Genomic DNA, 27474 nt, shown 5'->3' on the forward strand with positions numbered 1-27474 from the left:
GGGTAAAATGATGTGTAAGAATCACTATAGCCTATAGCCAATTTGGCATATTAAAAATTTGTGTATCCATTCAGAAACAGATTAATTTTTAGCGTGGGTGGAGGTCAATAATTGTGGTAATTTTGTGCAAGTGAAACATTTCATCTAAGATATTTTATTTGTAATATGTTATGAAATAAATGTTTCTTTTGTTAAGATGATTATTATATCAAAATGGGCAGAGGAGGTATGAGGGGTCAAAAATCTTGTATATGTGAGGGTTAACACACATAAAATGAGGACTGAGGCTAATGCACATACACTATCGGGTAGCTGCTGAAGGGTTAACACAGATACAGTGGAGCTGGGCATTTTGGAGTTAAAGCACATGTGCTTGGAAATGGGCACTTGAGGTATTAATGCAAATGCATGGGATTGGACACTGGGGGTTTATAGACATGGGCTGTAGACTGGTGACTTAGGGGTTTGTGTGCATGCTCTAGGAATGAATGGTGAGGGTTACTATAGGAGGAATAAAGAGTTATAACACAGTAACATCCAATATAAATATTTTACGGTGCCACAAATAGTGGAGCACATGTGACCCGTCAACATCTGTGGGTCTCTCTCTCCCTCTCTTTCTCTCTCTCTCTCTGTTTCTCTGTGTTTGTGTGACTGTGTGTGTGTGTGTGTGTTTGTGTTTCTGTGTGCATGTATGTGTCTATGTGTAATTTTGTACTCCATTGTCTCTTTGTTGCTATTGCATCTGTGCAGGCACCCCCAGTACTGACAATGTTTATTTTATTTTTTTAAAGTAGAGCTGTGGGAGAGGAGTAAACACTCAGGGGAAGAGCAGGCAGAGAGGAAGGAGTATACTGCAGTTACTCATTGTATAAAGCTAAATGGCTGAAAAAGCCTCCAGTACATGCCAGGAAACCGAAAGTGTTCTTCTCAAAGGAAGGGATGGGATCTGAGGCGGCTGGAGGCAGAATTTCCCCTTTGAAAGTGAACATGGAGTTTAGGGATGCAATATTATATAGGAGAGAACAGGAAGGATAGGACAGGGACAGTACAGGACAGCAATGGTTAACTGGCTAATAGAGATGGGCTGAAAGACCCCCTGTTCGGTTCAAGGCAGAACTTTCGAACATTGCAAACATTCAGAACCCCATTGAAGCCTATGGGGCCCAAACTGGAAAAATAAAAAGTGCACATTTTGAAGGCTCATATGCAAGTAATTGGGCATACAATGGTTATGGGGTCCAGGGACATGTATCAATGGAAATAAAAGAAAAAACATAATTTTTAAATGAGCAGTGATGTACTGATGAAAACCACTTCGCATCCAGGCCAGTTCTGACATTTCTCTCCTACATGTAAAATTCATAATTTTTTTTCTAGAAAATTACAGAGAACCCCCAAACATTATATATGTTTTTTAGCAAAGACCCTAGAGAATACAATGGCGGTTGTTGCAACTTTTTATCTCGCATGGTATTTGCGCAGTAATTTTTCGAACACGTTTTTTTCAGAAAAAAAACAGTTTCATGCTTTAAAAAAAAAAACAGTAAAGTTAGCCCAATTTTTTTTGCATAATGTGAAAGAGGAAGATACGCAGAGTAAATAGATACCCAACATGTCACGCTTCAAAATTGCACGTGCTCGTGGAATGGCACCAAACGTTGGTATTTAAAAATCCCCATAGGCGACGCTTTACATTTTTTTAATGGTTACATGTTTTGGGTTACAGAGTAGGTCTAGGGCTAGAATAATTGCTCTCGCTCTAACGTTTGCAGCGATACCTCACATGTGTGGTTTGAACACCGTTTTCATATGTTGGCGTGACTTATGTATGCGTTTGCTTCTGCGTACGAGCTCACGGGGACAGGGGCGCTTTAAAAAAAATGTTATTGTTAATTTTATTTTTATTTTTTTAGTTTGACACTTTAAAAATAAAAAATAATTTTTGATTTTTTTTATTCCTATTACAAGGAATGTAAACATCCCTTGTAATAGGAATATGGCACGATCGGACCTATTTTCAGTGAGATATGGGGTCAATAAGACCCCATATCTCACCTCTAGGCTGGGAAGCCTAAAATAAAACAAAACATCATAACAATCATAACATCGCGCCCGGCCTCCGAATGATCATAGAGACTACGGGACGATCTGGTCCGCCAGAAATCTCTATGGTATCATCCGGGGGCCGGCGGATCCAGTGACCGACTCACCGATGGAAGCGGTGAGTCGGTACAAGCACCAGAGAGTGTCGGGAGGGCGTCTCCTCCCGTCGCCCGTAAGAATGATCAAATGGCGGAACAGCCGCTATGATCATTCTTATGGTGCAGGGAATCGCTGGCTGAAAACGCCGATATCTGAATGATGTCTGTGGCCTCAGGCATCATTCAGATATACCGCCACAAAGCCCACGACGTCATATGATGTAGTGTGGGCGCCAAGTGCTTAATGTGAAACCATCAAAATGAGAAATAACAATAAAAATGAAAAATTCCTTTAACCACCTCAATACAGTGCAGTTACACCCCCTTCCTGACCAGACCAATATTCAGCTTTCAGCGCTCTCACAGTTTGAATCACAATTACTCAGTCATCCAACACTGTATCCATATGAAACTTGCGTCCTTTTTTCCACACAAATAGAGATTTTTTTTAATGGTATTTAATCACTAGTGGGTTTTTTATTTTTTGTGCTAGAAATAAAATAAAACGTACATTTTGTGAAAAAAAAATGCCTTTTTCTTTGTTTCTGTCATAAATTTTTGCTAATTAGTAATTTTTCTTCATAAATTTTGGCCAAAATTTATACTGCCACATATCTTTGGTAAAAATAACCCACATTAGTATATATTATTTGGTCTTTGTGAAAGTTATAGAGTCTACAACTATGGTGCCAATCACTGAAAATTGATCACTTCTGATCAGGCCTTCAGTACATCAGGTGTACCTCATTTCTTGAGACACTAACAAGTCAGGAAAGTACAAATACCCCCCAAATGACCCCTTTTTACAAAGTAGACATTCCAAGGTATTAAGTAAGTAGCATGGTGAGTTTTTTTAAGTTGTAATTTTTTCCCACAATTCTTTGCAAAATGAAGATTTTTTTTTATTATTATTTTTTTTTTACAAAATTGTCATATTATCAGGTTATTTCTCACACACAGCATATGCATACAACAAATTACACTCCAAAATACATTCTGGTACTCTTCCCGAGTATGGCGATACCACATGTGTATGACTTTTACACAGCCCGGCCACATACAGAGCACCAACATTGATGTAGTACCTTCAGACGTTCTACAAGCAAAAATGACGCATCTCATTTCTCAACCACCTATTACACTTTTGAAGGCCCTGGAGTACCAGGACAATGGAATTTCCCATAAAATGACCCCATTTTGGAAAGCAAACACCCCAACGTATAATCTGTGAGGCATAATGAGTCTTTTGAATGGTTAATTTTTTTCCAGAAGTTTTTGGAATATGTGGACAAAAATTAAAACGCATTTTTTTTTACACAAAATTGTCAATTTATAAGATATTTCTAACACATAGCATGTATATAGCAAAAATTACACCCCAAAATACATTCTGCTACTCCTCCCGAGTATGGCGATACTACATGTGTAGGACTTTTACACAGCCTGGCCACATAGAAAGGCCGAACATTGAAGTAGTACGTTCAGGCGTTCTAGGAGCATAAATGACACATCTAATTTCATTCCTACCTATCACACTTTTGAAGGTCCTGGACCACCAGGACAGTGAAATTACCCACAAAATGACCCCATTTTGGAAAGCAAACACCCCAACATATATTCTATGAGACATGGGCTGCAAATAGGTACTCGGGTACTCTGATGGGCTGGAGATAGGTACTCTGATGGCCTGGTGACAGATACTCGGGTACTCTGATGGCCTGGTGACAGGTACTCGGGAACTCTGATGGCCTGGTGACAGGTACTCGGGTACTCTGATGGCCTGGTGACAGGTACTCAGGTACTCTGATGGCCTGATGACAGGTACTCTGATGGTTTGGTGACTGGTATTTGGGTACTCTGAAGGGCGGTGACAGGTACTCATATGGACTGTGACAGGTACTCGGGTACTCAGATGAACTGTGACAGGTACTCGGGTACTCAAATGGACTGTGACAGGTACTCTGGTAGACAGATGGACTGAGACAGGTACTCGGGTACTCAGATGGACTGGAACAGGTACTCGGGTACTCAGATGGGCTGTGGCAGGTACTCGGGTACCCTGATGGACTGTGACAGGTACTCGATACTCTAATGGACTGTGACAGGTACTCGGGTACCCTGATGGACTGTGACAGGTACTCGGTACTCTAATAGACTGTGACAGGTACTCGGTACTCTAATGGACTGTGACAGGTACTCGGGTACCCTGATGGACTGTGACAGGTACTCGGGTAACCTGATGGACCGTGACAAGTACTCGGGTACCCTGATGGACCGTGACAGGTACTCGGGTACCCTGATGGACCGTGACAGGTACTCGGGTACCCTGATGGACCGTGACAGGTACTCGGGTACTCTGATGGCCCGTGACAGGTAGTCGGGTACTCTGATGGGCCGTGACAGATACTCGGGTACTCTGATGTGCCGTGACAGGTACTCGGGTACTCTGATGTGCCGTGACAGGTAATCGGGTACTCTGATGTGCCATGACAGGTACTCGGGTACTCTGATGGGCTGTGACAGGTACTCGGGTACTCTGATGGGCTGTGACAGGTACTCGGGTACTCTGATGGGCTGTGACAGGTACTCGGGTACTCTGATGGGCTGGGACAGGTAATCGGGTACTCTGATGTGCCGTGACAGGTAATCGGGCACTCTGATGTGCCGTGACAGGTACTTGGGTACTCTGATGGGCTGTGACAGGTACTCGGGTACTCTGATGGGCTGTGACAGGTACTCGGGTACTCTGATGGGCTGTGACAGGTACTCGGGTACTTTGATGGGCTGGGACAGGTACTCGGGTACTCTGATGGGCTGGGACAGGTACTCAAATACTCTGATGGACTGTGACAGGTACTCAAATACTTTGATGGACTGTGACAGGTACTCTGATGGACTGTGAGTGACAGGTACTATGAGGGGTGGTGACAGGTCCTTTTTATTGGGGGGGGGGGGGGGCAGGCAGGTAATCAGTGTGATTGGTGTACACGAGATGTTACCGCAATCTCCTCCTCACACACGATCGGTGTGTGAGGAGGAGAACAACCCGGTAACATTCGCGTTACCGCGGTTTGTTTACATTTTAGTGATCGGCTGTGAAAGGATCACAGCCGATCACGTGGGTAAACAGCCGGACAATGGCTGTTTACCAGCGTCGGTGACGAGCAGTGTTCCCGGGGAACACGCCACCACCGACGTGTACGCGCAGCGCGCTCAGGATCGCGCGTATGCGCCGTGCACAGTCGGGGTGTGACTATCTGTGATCGGCCGTGATGAAGTCACGGCCGATCACGTGGTAAACAGCCATAACCAATGGCTGTTCACCCCCTTCGGTGGCGAGCGGTGTCTCCGTGACACGCCGCCACCGAAGAAACAGGAATGTGCGTGCACGATCGCACGCATTCCCTGTTTAAACGGGAGGCCGTCATATGACGGCCTCCCACCACAATAGGTGCGCCGCCTGGCCGTCATTTGACGGCCAGCGGTCAGCATCTAGTTAAATATAGTGCCTGTAGGGTCCCCTTAGTCTGCCTGTAAAGTGGTACATCTGTACTGTGTATAGAACATGCTGCATCAATAATGATATAAAGCCAAAAAATGATTTATAAACTGCTTAGGGAGCCAGTCTGTTTAAGGAGGCCAGAATTTAGTGCACTCAGAACAAGATTCAATATTTTTGGTTAAATTCTCTTTGGATAGTAGTAACAGGTGTATATATAGAGGTACTCTTGATGAAAGCAATTGGTCTTGCTGTCAAAAAATTGAAATGTGATGCCCTGCTCAAACAGTTGCACAAAAATTGATCTTTGGTTGTAGGTGCTGCCTTCACATCATAACTCTATAGAGGTACTCTTGATGAAAGCAAGAATTAGCCTTGCTGTCAAAAATTGCAATGATATGCACCTGTCAAACAGGTGCAGAAAAATTGGTCTTTGGGTGTCAGTGGTGCCTTCACACCATATCCTTATAGAGGTACTCATGATGAAAGCAAGAATTGGCCTTGCTGTCAAGAATTGCAATGAGATGCACCTGTCAAACAGGTGCTGAAATAAATTGGTCCTTGGGTGTTAATTGTTCCCATGAAAACAAAACAAAAAAGTCTTCTAGATGAAATCAACACCAACAAAGCTAGGCAGCACTAAATCATGAACATCAGCATCAGGAGTTTGATAGCTGCTGCTAATCCAGGACTGATTCATTTTGATAAATGTCAGCATCTGTGGACATCTCCATATCTGTTTATTTGCCCCTGGATAATCTTCCACCATATGATGAAGACGCTACCGATGGGATGTGGAAGCTGACAGCCTTGGGCACCAAGGACTAAAAAATATTTTAAATGCTTCACTGAGACAGTCACTTTCTCCACTGCTCCTCTCTTGACCAACAGAAACCCCAAATTATGTTTTCCACCAGACTGTACCCTACCAGAGTCCAGAAAGGCATTACATAAACTCCTCTTCTGTTTCCCTTGTGGGGACGGGATGATTTCTGAGACTTTTCCCTTGTAACGGTGGTCAAGGAGGGTTGTCAACAAATACCAATCCTTCTTCTTGATGCCACGTATTCTTGGGTCCTTTTGCAGGCTTTGCAAAATGAGGGAGCCTATGCATCTCACGTTTGCGGCAGCATGAGAAGCAGACTTCTCGGAGTCACTGAGGATTACAGGTTCTGGAACTGCCCCCCTTCCAGCCACGTACTACTCCCAAGCATTCTGGAGATGGAAAATCATCTGTTAAGGGTTGACATATGGCTTGCTCTACTTCAATGCCTTCAAAGCTGCCAGAATACTCTTCCTTCTCCCTCTCCTCTTGTGTGTTCTATGGTGTAAGAAGATTGGTGTCTAGATAAAGCTGGCCTAGAGAGGAAAGTAAGTTCTCCTCTTCCACCCACTACTCTGCCTCGAGTGCCCTGTCCATAATGCCACACAGAGTCTGCTCAAGTAGGAATACAACAGGGATTGTGTCACTGACGCATGCATTGTCACAGCTCCTCATCCTTTTGGCCTCCTCAAATGGTGACGGTACAGTGCATGTATTCTTTATCAGTAGGCATTGGCGTGGGGAGAAAAAACGAGCCGGCCTGAGCCTGTTTTTGTGCCATGCTTACACCATGGCTAATCGTTGATGGCCCTCTGATGTGCAGCTGCTGCAGCATTGCCAAAGTAGAGTTCCACCTGGTGGGAATGTCACAAATCAGGCAGTTTACGGGCAGGTGGAATTCCCACTGAATTTCAGCCAACCAAGCACTGGCTGTGTATGACCCCCTTTAATAGCTACAGACTCCTCTGGCCTGCTTTAGCAGATCTTCCAACCCTGGATACCTATTTAAAAAATGCTGCAAGATCAAACTGAGGAAATGTGCCAGGCATGGCACATGTATCAACTTTCCCTGTCCAAGGGGGGACAGGACATTTGTGCTATTATCGTACACCACCATTCCTTGCATAAGCTGGCACGGCGTGAACCACCTATGGACCTTCCCCTGTAGAGCTACAAGAATGTCTGCTCCAGTGTGGCTGCTGTCTCCTAGACAGGCCAGCTGAAGCACTGCATGGTGCCTTTCAGTCTGACTCATTAAATATCCCCTGAACACTTAGGGGTACTTTTGGTTCATGGGAAGATTCAGCAGAGGAGGGCATGGAGGAGGAGGAGGAGGGGGTGGAGCTGACAAATCTTGCATCATCAAGCTGCAGCCCTGAGCCCTGTCCTGCATTTTTTCAAGTTGCAAGCAGAGTTACCCAGTGTGCTGTGAACAAAATATTTTGTCCCTGACCATACTTGCTGGAACGCATGTCAGTAGTAACATGGACCTTATGGCTGACTGCCTTGCCCAACGATACCACAACATTACCTTCCACATGATGGTAGAAAGCTGTAATAGCCTTACGTGAAAACAAATAGCAACTGGCAGCCTGGCACAGCACATTCTGCAAATTCATGGAAGGGGACAGAATCCATCAAATGGAAAGGCAGGAGTTGTAAAGCCAGCAGCTGAAGAAGCTTGACTTTAGATGCTGAGCATGTGGGTGACAGTGACTGTATTCTTTTTTTGCTGCAGCAGATGGGGCAGATAAATTTTCTTGCTATAGTCTACAGCTGGTAGTATGCTACTGGCAGGACCTGGGAAACCCAGCTGTATATCATCATCCCTGTCAGTGGAGGCTGCTGAGAGGTCTGAGGTATAGCAGGAGTAGACTGGAAAGGTGAGGAGTGAGGAGGAGCAGAATTGCATCTCTTTTGTGTGGCTTTCAGGTGCTCTTGCCAATGCTTAATGTGCTTGAGGCAAAGTTTGCAAATTGCAACAGTGCAATCGGTTGCACATGTATTAAATAAGGCCCAAACAGCTGAGCTGTGGGAAGTGGACCGGAAGATAACAGCTCCACAATCTGGTGGAAGAGGCTGGCTGCTCTCTGCTCTTCCATGATGGCTGTCTCTTTGGGGTTGTGCATCACCATCACTTTCCTTCTCTGCTCTATCTGGCAACCAATTCACGTCATCATCATCCCCTCCATCCTCAATATCACAACTTGCTAATATGCTGCAGTTGGGAAAGCATGACTGCCAATTTGTTGTTTACCTCTCCGTAGGCTCATGTTCCTACCTTTCTCAACCTCAGAACCAACATCAGAATCATGTAAAGTCTGTGCATCATCAAGGAGCAAGTGACTGATGCTGTGTTCAAATAACTCATCTGACTCCTCAATGCCTGATGCTGGGGCTATGGTAGGAGTAGCTGTGGACAAGGAGGTAGAATAAGCCACTCTGGCAGCTGCAGTGGACTGTGCACTAGTCTCTGCTTGGGTGACACGGGATGAGGAGGCTGACGATAGTTGAGTAAGTATCATGGACATCCCGGTAATCCAGTGGTATATGGAAGACCTGCCCGCAGAATTCCCATTCTAAGAACTAACCGGTATCCAAGGGCGCATGTTAGTGCGAACGGGCGCACGCAGGTGCGCGATGACACGAATGGGCGCACGCGGGTGCGTGATGATACGAACGGGCACACGCGGGTGCGCGGTGTTACGAACGGGCGCACCTGGGTGCGTGATGTCACAAATGGGCGCACAGTCATACGCGGGTGCGCGCAGACGCGCCGTGCGACTGTTTTTGGCGCCCTGAAGGCTACTTAAGGGAATCTGTCTCTGTGCCTCCTTGCTGTCCAGTCTACAGCGTGTCCTGTGATCCTGCTACCTAGTTGCCTGATTCCTGTTTACCCGGCCTGTTCCTGACGACGTCTGTTTGCTGCCTGCCTCCGACCCTCGGCTTGTCTGACTACGCTTTTGTCTCTTCCCTTGGACTGTTGCTGCCCGTATGTTTCCGACCCGGCTTGTACCTCGACTACCCCTCTGCCTCTGTGTGGCACCTGCCCTGCCCGCTAGTTGAGATCCAGCCTGCCTGTGTTCCTGCTTGACTGCTGAGTAACCTCCAGCTACCTGCTGTTCCAGCCTTTTGCCGTACTACAGGACATCTCCTCACCGTCAGCTGTTCCTGTGTTCCTGCCAAGTTCCTGTGCATCACTTGCTGCCTGCTGATCCTGCGCTCCTGTGGAACTACTGCTTCTCCAGAGGTCCGGACCAGTCTTACACCTGCTTGGCACTTGTGCCCTCTGAACTCTTGAGTCCCTGTCTCCACTACCATCGGTTCTCGAACCAGAGGCTTACGAGAGGCCGCTCCCTGCATTCTGGGCTCCTATACCAGGTACGTGACAGTAAGCCAATCCACCACCTCCTATGCATGCTGTCTCAATGGCACGGGCAACATCACTAAACAGAGGAAATTATGCCCTCCCTGAGGACAGACCATGTCTATCTTTGCCTGTGGACACATACGCTGCTAGCCCCCTCACTTCACCATGGGAATGTCTGCCTCTCCTTGTTGGCCTCCCATATATGATGGGAGGAGCGCTTATTAACACAATGTAATAAAGATGTGGAAATGTGTATGTGGATGCACTTTAATCAATGGAAAGTGGTGTTTGGTGCATTTTAACTTCAGTACTCACTACACAGACACACTCCACCGACACACTACAATATACTACAGTAAAACTGCACTGATGCATTGCAATATACTGTGATAAATGTGCACTAATGTACTGAAATATGCTGCGCTAAACATGTTCTAACGCACTGAAATACACTGTATTAAACATGCAGTAATGCACTGAAATTTACTGCATTAATCATGCAGCACCACACTAATATATACTGCGTTAAACATGCAGTAACACACTGAAATGTACTGCAGTAATGTGCAGTTATGCACTGATATATATATGATATATATATATACTGCGTTAAATGTGCAGTACCGCAATGAAATATACCGTGGTAAATGTACAGTAATGCACCTAAATATACTGTGTTAAACATGCAGCAAAACACTGATATATACTGTGTTAAATGTGCAGTAATGCACTCAAATATCCTGTGTTAAACGTGCAGTAACTTACTGATATATACTGCATTAAATGTGCACTAACACACTGAAATATACTGTGTTAAAGGTGCAGTAAAGCACTGATATATACTGTGTTAAATGTGCACTAACGCACTGATATATACTGTATTAAACATGCAGAAAAAAACTGATATATACTGCATTAAACGTGCAGTAACACACTGAAATAAACTGCGTTAAATGTGCACTAACAAACTGAAATATACTACTTTAAACGTCCAGTAATGCACTGATATATACTGCGTTAAACTTGAGGTAACGCACTGATATATGTATACTGCAATAAACGTGTAGTAATGCACTGAAATAAACTGTGTTAAATGTGCAGTAATGTACTGATATATACTGCAGGAAACCTGCCCTGACAAATTAAATTGACACAAAATTAAAAATGAATGGTCACTCTACACTCACACTGAACCATCACTGGATTCAGATTAAATATGTTCTATATTCTGATAGTCTACACTGTCAATTAGGAATGAGTCGAACGCACACCCCTACCCCCCGGTCGGTCCTCACCGGGACTTGCAGACAGGCAAAAGATTTGTGAGAACACTGTTAAAGTCTAAGGGACACGAACATGAAAAATCAAAAGTGCTAATTTTAAAGGCGTATATGCATGTTATTGCCATAAAAAAGTGTTTGGTTTTTTCAGAAACAGTGATTTTAATAATGCTTAAAGTGAAACAATAAAAAAGAAATATTCCTTTAAATACCATGCATGAGTGTCCTTAGTCTGCCTGTAAAGTAGCAAACCTTTCCTGGGTTTAGAACAGTAATGCAGCAAAATTACATTTCTAAAGGATAAAATGTCATTCAAAACTGTTTGCGCTGTAATGTATTGTTGGGTCCAGGCAATATACATAAAAAAATCATTTAAAAAAATGGCATGGGTCCCCCCAGGTCCATTAATCAGCCCTTTGGGTCTGGTATGAATGTTAAGGGGAACCCTGCACAAAATGTAAATAAAAAATGGCTTGGGGCCCCCCCAAAATCCCTGAAAGTCCTGGTTTGGATTTTAGGGGGGCCCCATGCCATTTTTTTTAAATTTCCCTTAATATCTATACCAGACCCGAAGGGCCTGGTACTGGACTGGGTGGGGGAATAATGCCATTCTTTTCAATGATTTTTATCTACATTGCTGGGATCTGGCAATACATTACAGCCCCTTAATATCCATACCAGACCCGAAGGGCCTGGTAATGGACTGGGGGGGATCTGGCAATACATTACAGCCACAATCAGTTTTGAATTTTTTTTTTCCTTTACAAATGTAATTTTGCTACTCTCATTCATAAAACGATGTACGGCTGCTGTGTAAGCAGCCTAACGTAGTGTGGGGGTGTAGACTCAGTCCCCTGAGCCTTGTTTGGCCAAAGGCACCCTGCAAAGCAGATTGGCCAAAGCATGCATGTCAGAATGCATTGTCATTCTCGCCGTTCACTATTGAGCGTTCAAATTTCTCGTGAACGCCTCATACTGTTCTAAATTCGGTGAACAGGCAAACATCCGATGTTCGAGTAGAACTTACATTTGAGTTGAACATCAGGCTTATCCCTACTGACAATAGAATCACAATAGCACACTATAGTACATCAATTCACTAGTAGCACTGAACAGAGCCCTGTTGTATCTCTTTCCATGCCAATATCACACTGCAAATGGCCACTATGTGGAGCATATTTTTATAGTGTGGGTCGGTACTAAGAGTAATCAGCCATGAACGGATAGAGTCATCATTTCTTTCTCCAATCATGGCTCTGACAGTGCTCTGTGCCTTGGGCAAATCTTTCATTGCTTCAGCCAATCAGGGTTCCAATGCACTTTGCGGCGGCACAGTGCATTGTGATCATTCGGCAGGCCAAACAAACAGTTGAACCCGGGTGTTCATCATTCAGGTGAACAGCCAATGTTCAGCCCGAACTATTCACCCAACTCTGTTGGCTAATATGCTATACATCATTTTTTGGCAAATGTGCTGTTAAATGTTTTATGAATGTGCCCCCTGATGATCCATTGTCAAGGATTCAAATAAATCTGACAGATAGCAAAGACACTCAATAAGCAGCTAATAGTAATAGTTTTACTTTTTGCCATGTTTCAACACAATAAACACAAAATTACATTTTTATGATAATTAAGCTAATTAACCACTTGACCTCCAGAAGATATACCCCCCTGCATGACCATGCCACTTTTTGGAAACAGCACTGCGTTACTTTAACTGACAATTGCATGGTCATGCAACTCTGTACCCAAATAAAATGTATGTCTTTTTTTTCTAACAGATAGAGCATTCTTTTGGTGGTATTTGATCACCACTGTGTTTTTTTTTTTGTTTTTATTTCAATTTTTTATTGAAAAGCAGTGCAATACAATTTAAGGCAATCATTTCACGTTGAGATAGAGCCTATTAAAAACAGAAATATACAACATTCATGATTATCACTCAACAGAGTATAAAAGGGGTTCTTCCTGAGATTCAACAGAACAGGGGTACATAAACTAAGTACACCAAAATCGGTCCTCGGGCCTGTCACCCCTCAGGGGATCATACTGTGTGAGGGACGGACTAAATCTGGAATTAGAATAAATGCTCTTTCGGGACCAGGACACGGCTCACCTCCTGAGAATGACAGCAATTTCCCAAGGAGCATGGGCGTCCAAAGGTGAGTCACCTGTTTGTTTCTGTTACCATCTCGTGTGAAGCAGGAAGTACCCTGAAAGATTATATCATATGTTTGAGAGTTCCTGCGAATATGATGATGATGTATATGCGTACTCTCATTATCTTTTGCTGGAGTACATATAGAGTCCCACTTAGGCTTTGTATTGTTAATAGAAGAGAAAAGGGGAAAGAGAGGAAATAAGAGAGAGTACGGGGGAGGGGTTGCCATTACTCGAAACTTGAGTGTATATTCAATTACCACTGACTCGAGGTATGCCTATGTGCCTAGCCCAGGGTTCCCAACTAGCCTCAAATGATTTAGCAGAATCCGTTAATGTACTGACCATTTTGTCCTGGGACATGATACAAGGCGGCCGAGAGTAAGAGGTTGGTTGCTTCCAGGCCTTAGCAATAGTGATTTTTGCACCCATAAGCATGAATGAAATTAGTTTACGTGAGTGTTTAGGGATCTTAGGAATGTGGCCATTCAGTAGTGTTATTTGGGGGGATTTCGGGACGGAAAGGCCTGAGATTCTCCTGATAAGATTAAATATTTTGTTCCAAAATCCTCTGCTTCTCGGACAATCCCACCATATGTGGAGCATGGAACCCTGTGCTTGTCAGTCTCTAAAGCATAATGGTGAAGAGGAGGGAAACATCAGTGCTAATCTAGCGGGTACCAGGTACCATCTTGTAATACTTTCAGGTTTGCTTCTATCAGAGAAATATTCATAATGCCTTTAGAAGCTCTCATTCCCATTTTATGGCGTTCCTGTAGGTCCCAGGTTTCCTCCAAGTTGTTTTCCCATGCTTCCATGTACTGAAATTTGGAAGTGGGTTCTGAGAGAGACTTGTATATTATGGATAACCCCCCCCCCCCCCCCGCCCCACTGCCTGGCCACACCAACGCTCATAAGGTGTAAACTCTGGGGGAGTGGGTTTGTTTTTCCATATAGAGTGTAGAAAGTGAGATATCTGGAAGTATCTACATTTTTCTGAATCTGGGAGTTCTAAGTTTTCAACAAAATGTTTCAGCGAGATTGGTCCAGAGGAGAAGTAGTGTCCAATATGATATATCCCTTTACCTAGCCACCATTGGAATGATTTGATATCCATTCCTGGCTTGAAAAGGGGGTTGTGGAATATATGTGATAGTGGACATGTATCTGATGTCAGAGAGGGGAGCTCTAACAAGTCATCCCATAACTTAATGGAATTGGAAAGTGTGGGGGACATTATTGGGGGTCTGTATTTTTGGGGACACCACAGTAAGAAGTCTAGGGTATATGATGGGACTGCCTGTTTCTTTATACTAATCCAGTCAGGTTTCTCTCCTCTAAAGTAGACTGTCGAGAGTTGGGCAAGTCTAGCAAATTGGTAGTATTTGAGGAGATCAGGAAGAACTAATCCTCCCCGTGTTTTTGGGCAGCAAAGAATTGGTCTGGCTAATCTGTATCCTTTTTTCCCCAGATGAATTTTATTATCCTCCCCTGAAAAGACTTAAGATGATCTTTTCTAATTGCTATTGGGAGAGATCTAAACAGGTAGAGGAGTCTAGCGAGAAGAGTCCTTTTAATGGAGTGAATTTTGCCTAACCATGATTTTCTCTGTAACGACCAGGTCTGGAGGTCGTTTTCCAATTTGCAATACATGGGGGGGAAGTTTACTTGATACAAGTGTTCTATCCTGGGGGTAAGATTTATCCCTAGGTAACGGATTGATGAGTCCATTCACTTAAATTTAAATGCAAGTTTTAGCTGTTCGACCACTGTCGGGGGTAGTGAAATATTCATTGCTTGGGATTTGTTCATGTTAACCTGTAGACCTGATATATTGCTGAAGGATTCCAGGAGCTTGTTTTTGTTGGGCAGAGAGGTTATTGGGGAGGTGACAAAAAGAAGGATGACGTTCGCGAAAAGTGCACACTTGTGAATAGGTTGTCCACACTTTACACACTTGATGTTTAGATCTGATCTAATCACTGTGGCTAGGGTTTCAATCACTAAAGCGAAGATTAATGGGGACAAAGGACAGCCCTGCCTAGTTCCCCTAGCGATTTTGATAGGGTTGAAGTAGTGACCCTGTAGTCTGACCCTCGCTTCAGGATCAGAGTAGAGGGATCTCAGTAGCCCTTAAAAATTCTCAGTGAATCCAAAGCTTTTAAAAGTTGCAAACAAGTAAGGCCAAGAGAGTGAATCAAAGGCCTTCTATAAGTAAAGTCCAATGATAATAGAAGACCCTCTTGGGGGGTCCTCCGTCCCATCCAGATTGAAAGGTTGAGATAATGTATATTGCCCTCCTTACCTGGTCCGGCCCCTGTCTCCCTGGGATAAAACCCACTTGATCCTTATGGATGTATTGATTGATAAAGGAACTTTCAATTGGCTAGTATTTTGGCAAATATTTTTAGATCATTGTTAATTAGGGATATGGATCTATAGTTTTCTACTAGTTCCAGATCTATATCAGGTTTGGGAATTACCGAGATGAAAGCCGCATTAAGATGGGAATCCAAGGAATCTCCCTTCCATTTGAAATGAAAACTATTTTGTTAAGCGAGGGACCAGGGTATCAGCAAACGTCTTATAATATAGATTGGAGAACCGGCTGGACCAGGAGCCGAGCCTCCTTTTAAGTTTTTGATCGCTTCTAGGGTTTCTTCTATTGAAATGGGGGCTTCCATCAAATCTATATGGTTTTTTTTCAGGGTGGGTATGAATAGGTTCTCTTTGAAGGAATCAATGGTGGAATCACCTGCTATGATGCCTTTTAGATATAAATTAGAGTAGAAAGCCTGGAATGATTGAAGTATGCGTTGGAGATTTAGGGCCATTGAGCCGTCCTGTAGTCTGATTTTCGGGAGTGTGAATGTACGTATTTTGGAAGAGAGCATAGTAGCTAATATCGTGCTCATTTTATCTTTTTGCTGATAAAATATCACTCCACTCCAACGTAGGGAGCTCTCGGCCTTGACTGTGAGCGCAAGGCTCAATGCTATTCATGCAGCATCTAGCTGAGTGATTTGGACCTTTGTTTTTTTTTGTGTTGTTTGCATAAAGCATAGAAGTATCTCTCTAGTCTCTTTACATCCAAGGCTCTTTCTTTTTTTAATTTGTGATGCTATTTGGATTAGCTTGCCCCATATCATAGCTTTGTGTGCCGCCCATAATGTCTCAGCCGAGATTCCCCCTACATCGTTCAGGAGGAAATATTTTTTCAATGCTTTGTCAAGTATAGCCTGAATTGGGTCCTTAAGAATAGATTCCTTAAGTCTCCAGTGGGGGAAGGGGGGTCTGGTGAGGTGTCCCTGTAGTGTAAGTATTAGCATAGAATGGTCCAATAGGGCGTGTCCTTAATGTAGGCTTTGTTTGCTGCTGGTACAGTGGTGTGAAAAAGTGTTTGCCCCCTTCCTCATTTCCTGTTCCTTTGCATGTTTGTCACACTTAAGTGTTTCGGAACATCAAACCAATTTAAACAATAGTCAAGGACAACACAAGTAAACACAAAATGCAATTTGTAAATGAAGGTGTTTATTATTAAAGGTGAAAAAAAATCCAAACCATCATGGCCCTGTGTGAAAAAGTGATTGCCCCCCTTGTTAAAACATACTATAACTGTGGTTGTCCACACCTGAGTTCAATTTCTCTAGCCACACCCAGGCCTGATTATTGCCACACCTGTTCAGAATCAAGGCATCACTTAAATAGGAGCTGCTTGACACAGTAAGGTCCACCAGAAGATCCTTAAAAGCTACACATCATGCCGAGACCCAAAGAAATTCAGGAACAATTAAGAAAGAAAGTAATTGAGATCTATCAGTCTGGAAAGGGTTATAAAGCCATTTCCAAAGCTTTGGAAATCCAGCGAACCACAGTGAGAGCCATTATCCACAAATGGCGAAGACATGGAACAGTGGTGAACCTTCCCAGGAGTGGCCGGCCGCCCAAAATTACCCCAAGAGCGCAGCGACGACTCATCCAAGAGGTCACAAAAGACCCCACAACAACGTCCAAGGAACTGCAGGCCTCACTTGCCTCAGTTAAGGTCAGCGTTCATGCCTCCACCATCAGGAAAAGACTGGGCAAAAATGGCCTGCATGGCAGAGTTCCAAGGAGAAAACCACTGCTGAGCAAAAAGAACATCAAAGCTCGTCTCAATTTCTCCACAACACATCTTGATGATCCCCAAGACTTTTGGGACAACATTCTGTGGACCGATGAGACAAAAGTGGAACTCTTTGGAAGGTGTGTGTCCAAGTATATCTGGCGTAGAAGGAACACTGCATTTCATAAAAAGAACATTATACCAACAGTAAAATATGGTGGTGGTAGTGTGATGGTCTGGGGCTGTTTTGCTGCTTCAGGACCTGGAAGACTTGCCGTGATAAAAGGAACTATGAATTCTGCTGTCTACCAAGAGATCCAGAAGGAGAATGTCCAACCATCTGTTCGTGTACTCAAGCTGAAACGAACTTGGGTTCTGCAGCAGGACAATGATCCTAAACACACCAGCAAGTCCACCACCGAATGGCTGAAGAAAAACAAAATGAAGACTTTGGAGTGGCCTAGCCAAAGTCCTGACCTTAATCCTATTGAGATGTTGTGGCATGACCTTAAAAAGGCCGTTCATGCTCGAAAACCCTCTAATGTAACTGAATTAGGACAATTCTGCAAAGATGAGTGGGCCAAAATTCCTCCAGGACGCTGTAAAAGCCTCATTGCACGTTATCGCAAACGCTTAGTTGCAGTTGTTGCTGCTAAGGGTGGCCCAACCAGTTATTAGGTTTAGGGGGCAATCACTTTTTCACACAGGGCCATGATGGTTTGGATTTTTTTTCACCTTTAATAATAAACACCTTCATTTACAAATTGCATTTTGTGTTTACTTGTGTTGTCCTTGACTATTGTTTAAATTGGTTTGATGTTCCGAAACACTTAAGTGGGACAAACATGCAAAGGAACAGGAAATGAGGAAGGGGGCAAACACTTTTTCACACCACTGTATATGTATTGAAGAGATAAAAATGTGATCAATTCTGAAATAGGATTGGTGAGGGTTCGAGAAATGTGTGTAGTCCCTGTTGGTTGGGTTAAGTTCTCGCCAGATGTCTGCAAGACCTTGTTAAATTAATTTCGCAATTTTGGAGCTAATTTTCGTGGGGCGTGTGAGTTGTACCGAAGGTGGTTTCGATTTGACAAGGCTTTGGTTGAACACGATATTGGAGTCTCCTCACTGTCCCTTCCATTAGAATTTTCCCTGTCCTTTGTTGGGAGTGTAGTAAGAGATGAATGAATGTAAATGATCTTCTACCAATCCATTCACCAAAATAAACCTACCCCCAGGGTCCTTGTGAACCTGAAGGGCTTTAAAATTACATGTTCTTGCAAACATGATCGCTACCCCCTTTGTCTTGTCTCCGGCATTTTCCAAAAAGAATTGGGGAATAATGAGCATGGAGAAAAGATGAGGTGTATCACATTGGAAAATGTGTCATCTTGTAGCAGAACTACTGCCATTTTTTGGGATTAGTATGACTGAAAGACTTTTTCTCGTAACTGCTGAATTGAGACCCTGCACATTGTGGGAGACTATTCTGAGGCAAGGGGGAGCATATTGTTATTTAGCATGACCAGTGGAGAAAAGAAGTATATCAATATATATGTCCCTTACCCATCCTTGAGGAAGATGGAGCGATCTCAAGCAATACTTGGAGCTGAACCTGGCACCTGGAGTGGGCTGATGGGATGGTTGCAACTGCGAATTGGCAACCAGAGAGAAGTGGTTAGTGGGAAAGAAAAGAAAGAGGGGGAAACAAAGTGCAAGTTGGCCTAACAAGGGCCTGCGGAAAGGGGAGGGGGAAAGGTCCCTTCCCTTGTCGCCGTACAAAAAACAGTGGTAGTCCTTCAGTATGACTACTATTCCATCATTCGAAAATGGTGATCCCATGAACGAGAGATAGGTGGAGGCGCATGACTGCTGCCCCAGCCAAAGCCTACCCTGTAACTGTAGAAAAACAATTAGCAAATATCAACCGGAACAATAATAGAAACTATAATGTTGTTTTAATATTGGTACAAATCTTTGTAACCTGTCGAGGAGGGGAAGGGGAGAAGGGGATGAGGGGGGAGGAGGCACGCGGGATAGGTGGGAAGGTAAGGGGAGTGGGAAGGGAGGGTGGGGAGAGGTTTGACATAGCTTCATATTTCACAGAATCTTGAGGAAATTTGTCAAGAGTGGTCCCTAAATCAGGAAAAGTTGCTTAAGACCATCCACTCTTGATTCTGATAAACTGGAAACCGTCCTTTGAGTCAGCTGAAGTATGTCTGGAATGTTTCCCTTTGTAGAGTTAGGATGATGCTTCACAGAAAAGTTGCTTGGTAGATTATACACCCCTTGATCCATAGTATTGTTGGAGGGTGAATACTTCTAAGCAGGTGAGATGCATATACTTTCCTGTGAAGAGAAGTGGATGAGGAAGTGTAAGGGAGACAAATGGGTCTCGTCTATCAGGAGGGAGAACCCATTCAAATTTGATCCCTGGGAAGTAGGATGTAAAAGTCAGAGTCTTGGCCGTCTTCACGTAGGCATGGTTTCCTTCACTCGCCTGCTTTTGTTTGATTTCCAAGGAAATCAGACTTGTAGGAGTTGGGCGTTTGGAGGATCCTGTTGCAGATTTGTGTACATTGCTGGGTCTTGTGAAATTAATTTCAGGGAGAGGAGCACTTGTTCTCCCTCTGGGAAGGTAGCGAAGGTGTGGGTTTTGCCTTTGTAGGAAAATTTTAAAGCAAAGGGGAAGGCCCACCAATACTTGATTTCTCCCTGTGAGAGGATCTGAAGCGATGGTTTGAGGGCTCTGTGCCTTTGAATGTTCATGGAAGAGATTTCAGCAAAAATCAGAATTTCCTGTCCTTGGAAGGAGATGTGGGATTGTTGTTGTGAGATTTTCATAATCTCCTCTTTTATGCTGTAGAAGTGCAGTTTCACTACTATATCCTTGGGTGACCCGTCTTTTCTTGGGGGTCCCAATGACCTATGTGCTCCAGCTTGTGTGGGGTTATCGCCGGCATGAGGGTTTTAATGAGGCCTTGGACCGCTTTGGGGACATCTGTGGTGGATTCCTGAATTCCTCTGACCCTGTAATTGTCCCTTCTCAATCAATTTTAAAGATTGTCGAACCTGTTCAGTGCCACATCCAGTTGCTCTTGGATGACATGGATGTGGTCAGTGTTCTGATTGGCCCTGGACACTGTTATGTTGAGTTTATGTCCAGTCACTTCCATCATGGAGCCCAGGTTTTGGAAATCCGAGTGAATGTCATTAGTGATTTTGTTGGCAGTATTAGACAGGCCCCTTTCCAGTAACGCAGACAGTTTGAGAAACAGGTCTCCTGCATTCTGGGGTATATCAGGGTCTTGGCTGCCTGGGGAGATAATGGTGTCTTGATGTGCTGGAGTGTTACCCAGAGGGGATAGCATGTAATTGTCCATCGATCACTCTATGAGCGTTTCTGTGGATTCGGCCTGTGATCCCTCGGCAGTAAATTGTGGTCCCAGGTCTCGGCGGACTGAGCTGCCTGGCATGTAAATGTTGCAGGGGTGTTCCCCGATCAGATCCTGCTGTCTGCACGTGTCCTGCTAGCCCGGATCTGGGGCTAGGGCAGCTTGCTCGCTCAGGCAGTGCAGAGCTCCCGGTTTAGATGACCATATTGGAAGTCCTGCGCAAGCGCCCTACACCACTGTGTCTTTTGTTTATTGCACTATAAACGAAACATTTCAGACAATTTTGAAAAAAAAAAATATTTTTTTTTTACTTTGTGCTATAAAACATATCCAATAAAAAAATGTAAAAAATCAAATGTCTTCATGAATTTAGGCCAATATGTATTTTTCTATATGTTTTTGGTAAAAAAAAATCCCAATAAGTGTATATTGATTGGTTCACATAAACGTTATAGCATCTACAAAGTACAAACTATAATATATATTTATGGAATTTTCAGGTTTTTTTTTTTGTTTTGTTTTACAAATAATGGTGGCAATCAGTGACTTATAGTGGGACTGCAAAATTGAGGAGGACAATCAAACCCTAACTGACACTTTTGCCCTGCAGGCAGAAATCTAGGATCAGGTATATATATGTTATCTGGCACAGAGCTGCCACCCTGTATCAGTAAAACTTCTGTACAGCGGTCAGCATGTGTTTAAACAAGAGTTATTACTTAATGGGCTGCTTAAGATACTGTCAATAGTACCCTAAATGCTAATAGTACCCTAAAAAAAACAGAACTACTGCATTTAAAGAGGAGTTTTTCAGCTGTAAAAACACTCTAATGCTGAAAAACGATGGAAAACATTGTAAAACGGCTATCTGGCATTTATGAACATTTTTGAGCCTCAAGATTAGGTGGGAGTATAGTTTTGCTAAAAACACAGCAAAATGATAATGCAAAAATGCTGCAAAACTCGGAAAAACACGCATTATTAACGAAGCATTCTAACAGCATTCTACTGCTAACACAATTGGTGGCTTTAGAATGTCCAGTGTGCATGAGGTCTTAAGCCGCTTACACACGATCTGACTTTCCGACTGGAAATGTTCGATGACAGGCTGTGGGTGGTAAATCCGACCGTATGCATGCTCCATTGGACAATTGGTGGCTAAGACCATAGAGTGGTTTAACAGGATGAACTAATGAAGTCACGTGATGTGATGTCACGCGTAGGGACGGGAAGGAAGCTGACTGTGGATGCACTTGCTGCTGATTACTAGAAAAAGGCTTTTTTATATCTATTAATGTGTGAGTACCCTGTGTATGAAAATTTTTAATAAATGCTATTTGTGAGATACTACACTATGGTATTCCCTCTCTATTAATCTATTGGGTCCTATGGAGCAATAAGAATAAAATTCAAAGGAGAAGGGGACCAAATTTCCCTGGAGAGAAGACATATAAAGAAATCGATATACCTCTATGCGAATCCCTCCTTGCTATAGGTAAGGGGCCACTGCCCACTAAAGTGTGATCACAGCGGGATTAAGCACTGGGAGATCCACACCTCAGTTGAATTTGCACAAGTTTGCACAAAGCACTTGCACTTAAAGGAGACTGTTGTTTATTTATGGACTTGAATATTTATATCTTTTTATTTTTGATGGATTTCAATATGTATATTTAATCTATAGAGGCCGGATTCATTCTGATATAACGTATGTTACAGCCGGCTCTGTAGTGCGTTTACTACTATATATATTTTTTGTTTATTCTAAAGTTTATTCCTATGTGATCAAGAGAGGGTACCCTCTTTTTGGTCTAGGTATACTCTTTCTTATTTTCTTGTATATCATTTGTTTATTATTAGGGTGGTTCACTTATATCACCTCTGGAGAGTGTTTACTTATTTGCACATTTATAAGACGCACTTGGCACTTTATGATCAATTCACTGTTTTTTGGCTTTTCACTCAATTGAAGCAGTTGTGTTTCTGTGGAGGTTTTCAATTGACTCTGTAGTGCGTTTCCTATTTTAATTTTTTTTTTTTTTTTTTTGCATCTTTTCTGCACTTTATCAAAATAGTAATTTTTTAAGAGACTGTTTTTAGTTACTTGCCTTTGTCCACTTGATTTTAATTTATTTGGATTCTATCACCTTTGTGGTGTGTTTATTTTATTTTATTTAATGTAGCACTTTGCACTTTTTAATACTATTCAGTAGACATTTATAGATATATATTTTTATATTTCACTATTGGATTATGTAACTAGGCATTATACTTATCACCCTCGGAGGGTTATTTAATATAGGGACAGCGCAATACCAACATATCTTTAGTTTCATATTAAGTGGATATGGCGTGATCCATTCTGGTAGTAGCAGCAGCCCCTGACATTTGATAGATCACCAGTGGTAGCGCAGGAATAAAACACTATCATTTAACAGGACAAGTTCCACTCAGAGCAGGCCTCACCATGGTCGACCAAAAAAGTTGAGCGCACATGCTCAGTGTCATATCCAGAGGTTGTCTTTGGGAAATAGACATATGAGTGAGTGTCCCAAGCGAAGTCCGTCCTTACATCTGTGTCCCTAGTGGAGGGCCTCCACACATCTGTGTCCCCCGGCAGAGTCCATCCTTACATCTGTGTCTCCAGTGGAGTCCCTCCTTATATCTGTGTCCCCAGCGTAGTCCCTCCTTATATCTGTGTCCCCAGCGTAGTCCCTCCTTACATCTGTGTCCCCAGCAGAGTCCCTCCTTACATCTGTGTCCCCAGCAGAGTCCCTCCTTACATCTGTGTCCCCAGCAGAGCCCCTCCTTACATCTGTGTCCCCAGCAGAGCCCCTCCTTACATCTGTGTCCCCAGCGGAGTCCATCTTTACATCTGTGTCCCCAGCGGAGCCCCTTCTTACATCTGTGTCCCCAGCGGAGTCCGTCCTTACAACTGTGTCCCCAACGGAGCCCAGCCTTACATCTGTGTCCCCAGCAGAGCAGCAGGGTCCTCTATAATCCTGCCCCAATAATTCACTGTCTATCCCCTTTTTGGGTGTTGTCTGTGCAGCACAGCATTCCTTCAAGCCGTGTCTGTGCTTGTTCCTGGTTTTCTCTGTGTTCAGTGGAGAGGGGAGGGCATCCCTTCTCCACTGAACACAAGGGGATTAGTCCTCACAGCGGCCATCTTTTTGTAGCTCGTCGGAAGAACAAAGCACCCAGCTGGGGGCCAGGCAGATGCTGCTCGGCATGATCGGCGGAGCTGAAAAGCAGCTCCAAACCCCGCCAATGAAGCGACACGTCTGCAATCTCGTGATTGCATTGACGTGGCACTTTACATAGTGGAATAAGGACATGGATTAATGGAACCTTTTCCTGTGGTCTGATAAGACCAAGATAAATGTGTTTGGTTCAGATGCTGTCAAGCATGTGTAGCGGCAACCAGATGAGGAGTACAAAGTCAATTGTGTCTTGCCTACAGTCAAGCATGGTGCTGGGAGTGTCATGGTCTGGGACTGCATGAGGGCTGCCAACACTGGGGAGCTACAGTTCATTGAGGGAACCATGAATGCCAATATGTACTGTGACATACTGAAGCGGAGCATGATCCCTTCCCTTTGGAGACTGGGCTGCAGGGCAGTATTCAAACATGATAACAACCCCAAACAAACCTCCAAGATGACCACTGCCTTGCTAAAGAAGCTGAGGGTAAAGGAAATGGATGTGCCAAGCATGTCTCCAGACCTAAACCCTATTGAGCATCTGTGGGGCATCCTCAAATGGAAGGTGGAAGAGCACAAGGTCTCTAACATCCGCCAGCTCCATGATGTCATCATGGATGAGTAGAAGAGGACTCCAGTGGCAATCTATGAAGCTCTGGTGAACTCCATGCCCAACAGGATTAAGGCAGTGCTGGAAAATAATGGTGGCAACACAAAATATTTACACTTTGGGCTCAATTTGGATATTTTAACTTAAGGGTGTACTTACACTTGTTGCCAGCGGTTTAGACAATAATGGCTGTGTGTTGAGTTATTTTGAGGGGACAGCAAATTTACACTTTACAAGCTGTACACTCACTAGTTTACATTGTAGCAAAGTGTAATTTCTTCAGTGTTGTCACATGAAAAGATATAATAAAATATTTACAAAAATGTGAGGGGTGTACTCACTTTTGTGAGATACTGTATGTGCCGAACCCAGGCCATTTCTCTCAACGCTTCCTTCCACACAAATAAACTAAACTAAAGAAAAAATGCATTCTTTGCACAAAAAAAAGAACAACTCAAACCCTAATTTTCAAAATAAACAAAAAGAAAATTATAAATTGTAGGGTTCAAAATCCCCAGCCCAGCGGGCTTGTTGGGGGTGTTGGGGCTGCATTTACCACGGTCCATCATGTTGCTGTGGTGGGTGGAGCGGCTGAGGTGTCTGTGGAGGTGGTGGAAGTAGTGGAGGATTGTGCTCTAATTCTTATATGTGGGTTTTAGGGATAATTTGGCCCCTCCTTCCCTTGTTGAGGAGCTGCAGGATCATCTCCTTGCACATACTGCGTTGGTCCTCCTCCATATCCTTTAGTTTATTGGTGGTTGGTCATGCATCCAAATGGCTCCTGTGCATCTGGTGCCATGCTAATGGCACTTTTTGCATGCCTGAGGAAGGTAGCCGTGGCGTCATCCAAATTTATTGTTTTCCTGGCCCTTTTAGTTGGAGGGCGTATGGGAGGAACCTGGGACCCAGTCTGGCTCCTGGGCATGGGCTCCTCCTGACTGAGACTTTCCTGTGTATGAAAATGGGACATATTTTGAAGTTTTTTGTCATCAATCACACACAATTTTGAGCTCATGACTGTTGCAAATTGAATGTTAACAAATAGAAAAGACTATCATTCTGACCTCAGCATTTTTCACAATCATTTTTGGCCACTACTCACTATTGATATGTAAACCACTTGGTTAAAGCAGAAATTTGGGATCAATAACATCTAGTTAACATCATTCAATTTTTGTCTACAAATATGTTCAACTATGCTATACCTGGGTCAAGCTGAGCTCCTCCACATCTTCTTCCTGTGTAAAAGGACCAGGGTGGACCTCAGGATCTGTGGCCTCAGCCAATGTGGAAAGAAGCGTTGCGAGTGATGGGCGTGGTTCTGTTTGGTCTCACAAAAAACGCAGGCTGTTGTAGTACCACAGCCTGGGGACATATATGTCACCTATTGCTGTTCCCGATCTCTGGGATTCCATGACCTTCTTTCACTCCTTATTATATGTACTACGCAGGCTACCAATTTTGGCCTTCAAATAATTGATGTCTGCCATGGGATACACAGGCTTCACCAATTCCAACAGTTTCTCCATCGCTGCCTTCCTCTTGATTTTATTGGAGTAATCCCTACTTTTGACTTGACATAGACACGGAAGCTCCCGGTACTGCTGGATAAAATCTGGCAAAAAATCTGCCGCTGTGAATTTATCCACCATTGTGCCTGCAAGACACAACACAAGACAAACCCTAATGTCAGGCTAAACTCGTAAATAATCTGGTCTCAATATAGGCCTCAATCTATAAGCAGTATAGGTCACTAACCACTTCACTAACCACTGATGCCCAAATTTACCCGAGGATTCCAGGCATCCCTGCGGTGGTGTATCTTATAGAAGGCACAAAGCCACCCCCATGAACAAGGCTAAGATGGTGGAGATGGTGTGTATCCTTGAGAAGCATGACTAGGATTGTAAGCTGCACAACTATGAAAGGCCCAACAGCAAAAAAGACCTAATTGTGGAGAAGGTCCTCACCGTTTTGGAGGTTGAATTTTCGGTCAAACGAGTGAAGGACCAAATGCGAAAGTGATGGTCAAATTTAAAGAGTCCATCCATCACATCATCAAAAAAAGTATGCAATATTTGTATCTAAACAATATGTATATGTGGAAATTAGCTGTCTGTATACTGTATGTGCTTTCTCCAATTAGGCTTTTAAAATTCTAGATAATGTTTTCTCTAATCTTTTGTCTCAATTTGTTTTTTTTTTTAACATGAATTTAAATATAAAGCAGATAGGAATATTTAAATATGTAAATTTTTTGCCATTTTTTGTGTACATTTTTTTTCCACTTCTCTAGGTGCACCACCAGGTCCTGTTTTCTTTATTTTCCGCAGGTTAAAAATGACTGTGTGAATTAGTAACTTCGAAAATAACATCGTCACCTGTGGCAAAAGCAAAAAAAATAAAAAATGACCGACAAATGCATCTGGAGAAGGAGAGTTGTGAAACACAGGCCTAAGTAATGTTTTAATTGTAATCTTTATGTGTTTTTAAGAATCGCAAAGCCAAAAATGGAAGATGCACGCAAATTGGGGCACAAAATTCGGAATTCCCTCATGAATCATGATCCCATGCCTAAAATGTGCGTCTTTCCCTACATCTAGTTTTCTAAAGCCCCAAAACACACAATGTGTCAACATGTGCTATCTGCCATTACGGGATATCAATGTATGCGTTTTGGCGGTACAACCCCTTCTTCAAAACTAAAGTAGGTGTGAGGAAGGGGTTGCACCCCCGAAACACGTCCATTGATCCCCCATGATGGGAGATATCACATGTTGACTCACTGGGGGGTTATTTCTGAAAGGCAAATCCACTTTGCA

Source organism: Lithobates pipiens, unplaced genomic scaffold (genome assembly GCF_037356315.1).
Source record: "Lithobates pipiens isolate NorthernLeopardFrog02 unplaced genomic scaffold, aLitPip1_a1.2 Scaffold_3, whole genome shotgun sequence".
NCBI lineage: Eukaryota > Metazoa > Chordata > Amphibia > Anura > Ranidae > Lithobates > Lithobates pipiens.